The sequence below is a fragment of the Aulonocara sp. 'chitande type north' Nkhata Bay genome, linkage group LG23 (genome assembly GCF_057382095.1).
Source record: "Aulonocara sp. 'chitande type north' Nkhata Bay isolate Kocher_YH1m ecotype deep benthic linkage group LG23, A_spYH_male_GT1.1, whole genome shotgun sequence".
Classification (NCBI taxonomy): domain Eukaryota; kingdom Metazoa; phylum Chordata; class Actinopteri; order Cichliformes; family Cichlidae; genus Aulonocara; species Aulonocara sp. 'chitande type north' Nkhata Bay.
Window position 1 is genome coordinate 32,743,506 of NC_141365.1, and position 7,325 is coordinate 32,750,830.

Below are 7,325 nucleotides of genomic sequence, written 5' to 3' on the forward strand. Positions count from 1 at the left end.
GTTCCCCAATTTGTCCGCTATTCAGAAAATTGTTCCTCTTATTCAGCATGTGGAGCAAAATGCCATTTCACTTAAATATAAGAACACATATCGTGTCTGTAAACACTTTTTGTTTTGTTCAAGGCTGCAATTATCAGTTTAGTCTGTTACTCTGTTTTGCAATTGCCTGAAATGACAAAATTAATATCTTGTTTGATTAGTTATTTTCCTGTTCATACAGAAAGAGAAAATTATGCTTGTTAGACAGGGACGTTTGCCAGGAAAAAAGGAAAAAACGGATTAACGGTTTACAACTATGACTAAACAGAGTGTAGAAATAAATATTAAATAACGTCATTTTACCTCTCAGGACCTGGCGTCCACATATGTGGACATCACATTTTGGGTTGTCTAGACCAAAATACAAAATTTTGCTCTACAAGGGCCCAATATCCACATACGAAGACAGTATACTACCACTGTTCTATCGAAATTTAAAACGAATGTCCTCATATGTGGATATCATTTTTCCCAGAAACAAAAATCAGGTAAAAAGATAATACTTTGTTTTTACATTCATCAGGTCCCAATCAGCCCAAATAGCAAAGAGAAATTAAAAATGCATGCCATGAAAGAGTTAGGAGGTTAAAGAAAACGGATTATTTTCATATATTATGAACTACAAAAGATGATCACATAGCACCCAATATATATTAATTCCTGCAATTGTGTTATTAAATACGATTTAATACTGTGAAGGCTATTAAAAAAAACAAAAAAGCTTAAGCCAAACTGTACTTGAGCATCCTTATTATGTGCCAAAATCTATTAAAAATATTTCACTGCTTTGATAGCCAGATAGTCACCATTGCTATCACTGGCTATGCTGCTATTGTGGCTAACTCAGTCAAGCTAAGTTGTAGCATTATATATGCAGTCCTGAGAGTTCATTCATAAAAATCAAACAAACACAAGCTATTCATATTGAACCACCATCCTGTATGACAAGGAATAACTTTTTGTTAGCTCTCATATTGCACTGCATATGCTGTCCACCACTTTACATGACTGTCAAAATTATGTCTTAGATGCATCCACCATATAGTCCCTTCTGTGGTGCATGGTAAGAGTCCCCAAGCCGTATGCAATGCAATAAGTACGGAGGAATGAAAAAGTTATTTAAAAAAAGTGATTTTACATTCTCTGCTCAGATGTATTTTTCTAACAGCTGTACAAATAACACTATTTATTCTATATATGTACACACACACACACGTATATATATATATATATTTTCTTTTTTTTCAGTCAGTGTGACTCTCAGAAATACAAGTTTAGGGTTTTTTTTAGACATTATTTCCACTGACTGTGCAAGTCTTCCTCTTTGCACACGACACTGACCAGTCTGAAAATGCTAAGAGCCCATTAAAGGCTTAACAAATATAAAGCTGTGCCTTTATGAGGAATAGACATCATATTCTGCACTTATTTTCCTCATACCGGACATCCTCAGCAAACAAATAGACAGTGGATGTCTTCCCTAATGCAGCATGGCTTGTTTGAAGAGTGTTACTTCACAGATGCCTCCATTTAGCTGACACTCAGCCTGACTAAAATCGTTTATAGGTGTCACTTTATACGCATTTAGTCTTATTGGACAGATATAGCTTTGACGTATGAAGGCAGAGAGTGAGGAAAGAAAACATGACAGATATAGAGCAAAGTTTGAACCGCTGGTCATCTGAATCTATGTACAGTTGTGTACTGGTGGATTTATAATCTAATGCAGGATTTTGATACATGGAAATATTGCAATGTCTTGACATAACAACCATTTTTCAGTTTAAAGAAAAGTGAATAAAAACAGAGAAAACAGGAAGTCATTAATGTAAGATAAACACTGTCACCGAGTCAGATTATTTTTTCAACTCTCTTTCAACTCTGCCCTGTGTTAAATAAAAATTTGTTATATAGGGCATGAGACATTTCTTTGGAGGGTGATTGTGCTTGACCGCAACCAGCCTTCTAATAAAAGTGTGCCGTCTCAGGGATAAATTGAGAAGCTGGGCCTTGACTTAAACAGATTCTTTGCTTCAGGTTGAATAGCCTTGAAATTTGGGAGTTGTTTGGAGGAACTGTGAGGAAATCACTGCTGTTGGAAATAAGCCAGTGAACATTTTGTAAACATCCTCACTGCACTGACGTATCAACTTAATCAGGGCTGCCCAATCCCAGTCCTCGAGAGCTACTATCCTGCAGCTTTTAGATGCATCCCTACTCCAACACAGCTGAATCAAATGGTTTGATTACCTCTTCAGCATGCCATCATGTTTGGCAAAGGCCTGATAACAAGCCATTCATTTGATTCGGGTGTGTGGGAACAAGGATGCATCTAAAAGCTGCAGGACGGTAGCTCTCGAGGACCGGGATTGGGCAGCCCTGAACTTAATGATACGTCAGTGCAGTGCAGCAGCTCATTTAAAAACCACTCACACACATATACTTCAGATTATACACTACAATTACTAATGTTGTTTTGCAATACAAATTTGTATTTCAGTTTGAAGCTATAAACACTATAAGTGGATAAAGGACTGGATACTGATAAACTGATAGATCATATAAATGTTTTACTGCTGTAAGTCCTGTAACTAATTGTATTTACTATTACATATGCACAGTATATATGCACTGCTCAAAGAAATGGAACCTAACAAAAAATAAATGAAAGGTAAATCGCATAAATCAAATAGTGGATCTTGGTGAGTGAACTATACAAAATGAAAATCTTTAACATACATGTGAGCAATGTTCCCTCTAATTTTTCATGTGTCTGAGCGAACACACAAACTCCCTGAGCGGTCCCTTGGACCACTGTGAGCAACAGCAGACAGTGTGCACTGTGGTCACGCCAGCATCGAATCCATCCAAGTTACATGGTTTATTAAAACAATCAAATTACAGCATTTACATTTATGTTAGACTACTTTTAATTAACTGCCTTAGCCCACTTACGATGAAAAAAAAATCTTGTTCATGACCTGTGTAGGATGTTAACACTATTGGAAGTACAAAAAAAAAAAAAAAAAAAAAAAAAAATTATATAATATATATATATATATATATATATATATATATATATATATTTGCAAAAGAATCTGGCTGCAAAATAAAATACAGTATATAATGACCAATGTTGGGCAATTTAATTATATAGTTACTTATATAGTTACTTCTTCAAAAAAGTAACCGAGTTATGCAAACAAAGTTTTTTGCAGCTGTTTACCTAAAAATGCAGCCAAGGCGTTTTTTAAATAAACATTTAAAACTATTTACAGAACAATCAGGTGTTCTGCATCAAATTTGATGCCACAAAAATTATTTGTGCCACTCCAAAAAACAATTTCTGACCACTATGAGATAAAGGAGAACAACAGCCTGATACCTGCAGGCCTGACAACAGGAGATGTATCACTCCTGTAACACCTGTAACATTCAGTAGTCCATTGTTCTGACACACACAACAAAACTATTGACTACACTACACACTAACTACACAAGATTTGTGCTAAATGTCTCAAATCTCTCATATCTCAAATATCTCAAAACACCTCCGTCACTCCTAAAACTTCCCCCCTTCCTAAACAATAAATGCCATGTTGCCATATCATATTTTGATTGGTCGACATGGTATATTTTTCGACCAATAGGAAAGGGTGGGTTTGTTTGGTTTTGTTTTTGCTCACAGGGGGAGAGCGCTTTCCTTATAAAACGCCGTTTACCGTTTCTTCCGCAGTAAATATAAACAACGATAGTATTCAGGAAGAAAACCAAACATTGCATATATTTGTTTTTATCATAACTCTGGTTTTATGTGGCCTATCAACTAGAGATGGACCGATCAGATATTACGTATCGGTATCGGTCCGATACTGACCTAAATTACTGGATCGGATATCGGAGAAAAATAAAAAATGTAATCCGATCCATTAAATATCACGAAAGCACCTCACAAAACTTGCAACACGCCATAACTCACCTCAGAACGTTAGCACGTCGGAGCAGTATGCATCACGTGATAGAGCGGCTGTGGCATGCGGGACCTGTCGGTGGTCTGGATAGCATGTGGAGCTTCGCTAGCAACCCGGCATTTCATCTCCGACAAAGTTATCCCGAGAGAAGTAAAGCAAGTGTGTAAGTCCATCTCTGCATGTTTGTAAAGCATTCCTGCGTTAAGCTTAACAAGCGATATATGGAGCGACTGCCTCTTCTTGCTGCTACTTCAATCATGAAACTGCTTAATGATCAGCTGATCGGCTTTTCTGTCGCGAGTCCATCTCTCTGGTTTGTTTTTGGCCCACTTTGCACCAGAAAGAGGAAACCAGCAGCTAAACAACAGCAGCACGTTTAAGCTTGATCAGCTGTTGTTAGAATTTATTTATTATTACTTTCTACTCGAGGATCTTTTTCTACGTAGCTGACGGCTGGTAACTGTGCAGGGGCGGATCTAGCAAAGTTTAGCCAGGGGGGCCGATAGGGCATTAACAGGGAAAAGGGGGCACAAAGACATACTTTTCTTTCTTATTCTCATTTAAAATGTCTAGCTTTTAATAAATAATTATCCGAATCTTACACCGAAAGTTTTAATTTGATGTAAAATGAATAGAAGTCAATTACTGTATATAGTGAATATTAAGTCTAATATATATACCCTAGTAAGCTATAGTACTTTTTCCTTTGGGAAGGTACCATCTGTACAGTCTGCAATTTTGTTGAAGAAAGATGTTGAATCTATTTAATATTTCTTGAAAAATAATTGATTTCTGTGCATTTTTTTTTCACACTGCATCAAATTAAGGTTGATTACGTTGATTAAGCATCATGAGGTGGAGCGTGAGGGGTGGTTCCCTATTTTTTATTTATTTATTTTTGTTGTTGCTGGGAGTTGGAACCCTATTAGTTAGGTTGCTTAATATTTACGCTAAGTACTCTTTAAAATACCAGAATAGGGAGGATGGTGTAGGTTTAAGTTTATTAGATTGATCAGTATTGCTGAACTATAAATATTTTTTTTTTGCATATAGGTATAACAGAATAGCTTTAGTGTAGTTGTTGTTTTAAACTTGAGTATGAACTTATACAAAATGCAGCAAGATATTTTTAAAAAAACAGTTTTATTGATTAAAACACACTATATCGGATTCATATCGGTATCGGCAGATATCCAAATTTATGATATCGGTATCGGTATCGGACATAAAAAAGTGGTATCGTGCCATCTCTACTATCAACACAACATTTAAAACTGGTATAAAGTCCACACGTTTTCCGTCAATTGTTCCGTCTGTCCTGCTCACATCTCCAATGGTTGTACACGTTATTATTAACGTGGCTTCACTCCATATCATCCACGCCGCTTTGCTAGCTAAAACACCGTTGTCGGCACATAAGGACGCTGCCATAGCCTGTCAACGACGTTGTTTAGCTGCATACTGTATATACGAATGTGAATCGCATTATTGGCTGGACTATGGCATCCCATAGGTGGCATCGTTCTAATCCCTTACGGGAGCAGCCAGTCATTTACTGACTAACACTGCAAAACAGAATTGTTAACATATTAATTTTAATTTAAATTCAGGTTGGATTTTTTTTGTGCACAACGCAGATTTTTTGTGCGCAGAGACCGTGCCAGCAATTGCGCACATGCGCAGCTTAGAGGGAACATTGCATGTGAGTTAGTAGTGTTGTGTAGGGAGCCGTTGACATGTCTTGAAGTTCTCCAGAGGCCTGATAATGAACTAATCATTTGATTCAGGTATGTTGACCCAGGTTGATATCTAAAACCTGCAGGCACTAGAGGCCTGGGGTTGGACACCCCTGGTTTAGAGCATCAATAAGCTCTCTCTAAAGGACAGAAAGACCTCATGCCAACCTCATGGAGTATCATTCTGACAGTTTAGTCAGAAACATGCACAAGTAGCCTAGTGGAGGTAATTTTGTAGGGCTCTGCTAGTGCTGCTCTTGTTCTTCCTCACACAAAGGACAAAATACTGGTCCGGGTGTTGAGTTGATGCCTGCCTTAGCCTATTTACACTCTTAAGACTGTGCAGCGAGATGCAGCAAACCTTCTAGTACCAGCATTTATTGATGTGCTGTACTGGAAATACTGGACTACCTCTGAACCTAAATGGGCAATAGTGACAATGACACTAGCAAAAAGCAAAACTGGAGAAACGTCAGTCAGAAAGGCCTCTCCAATGGCACAATATTGTCATGTTCAATTGCACCAAAGGAAGTGATGTAATTTTACAGCGAATTGTTGTAGAATGTCACTTTGGTAAAATAGTTCAAAAAATCTTGAGCAACTATATTCACGTGAATAACTGAACACAACATAACATTATGAAATGACGGATAGATTGTGCAGTTTGAAGCACCAGTATTACGGTTTTATCCACTGCCATGTTTCTTTATTTGAACTATATTTGGAGAATCACACTAAAACATAACTGAAAAGTAAAATACAGTTAATAATAGCATAAAACCAAGTTAAGACCCAATAAAATATAATGAAAGGAAACAAAAAATAAGAATAAAAAACATTATCAATAAGAGTTTCCACAGAAAGACTTAACAAAAAAGTTATCATTTGGTTCTGAGCTTGTGATTGAAGACAGCGAGGAGCAGTATTTTTTTTTAAAGATAAATTGAGATAAATAGTCTGGAGCTGTTGAGCTGATGTGGCATTCTTAGAGCAGACAGAACCGGATCACTGTAGAAGGTTCCATGATTACAGATTCTGACAGTCAGACACCTAATTGTTAGAATCTGGAAACACTGCAGAGAGGATTGGCTAGTTTTTCATGGGCACAACCAATGACTGTATGGGCACAACCCACAAATGCATTTTCCTCACAAGTATGGCAGGAATTCCAACAGTAATAAATTTATTGCTAAGAAACATTGTTACAACAAAGAAATAAGTGACCAAACAGAAATTCTCTTTTTATGCTAGGTGTGTGTGTGTGTGTGTGTGTGTGTGTGTGTGTGTGTGTGTGTGTGTGTGTGTAGACAGAGAGACATTATTCTTTCAAATCCGTGCACCTAGATTTTTTCACAGCATAATTACCTTCATAGCAGCCAGTGTGTGTCCTCGATGACCTACAGCACTCTCAGATGCTCACTGATTTCGGTGTTTGGCTCTGAGTGTTGGTATTTCCCTGTTATGATAAAGTGGGACCTCCCACCCCAGATGTTGGTTCTGTTAAGATACCACTCCACACTAAGCCATGGACATAACGTACAGGAAGTAATGTCTTTTGCACTGTCCTTTGCTCTCACAG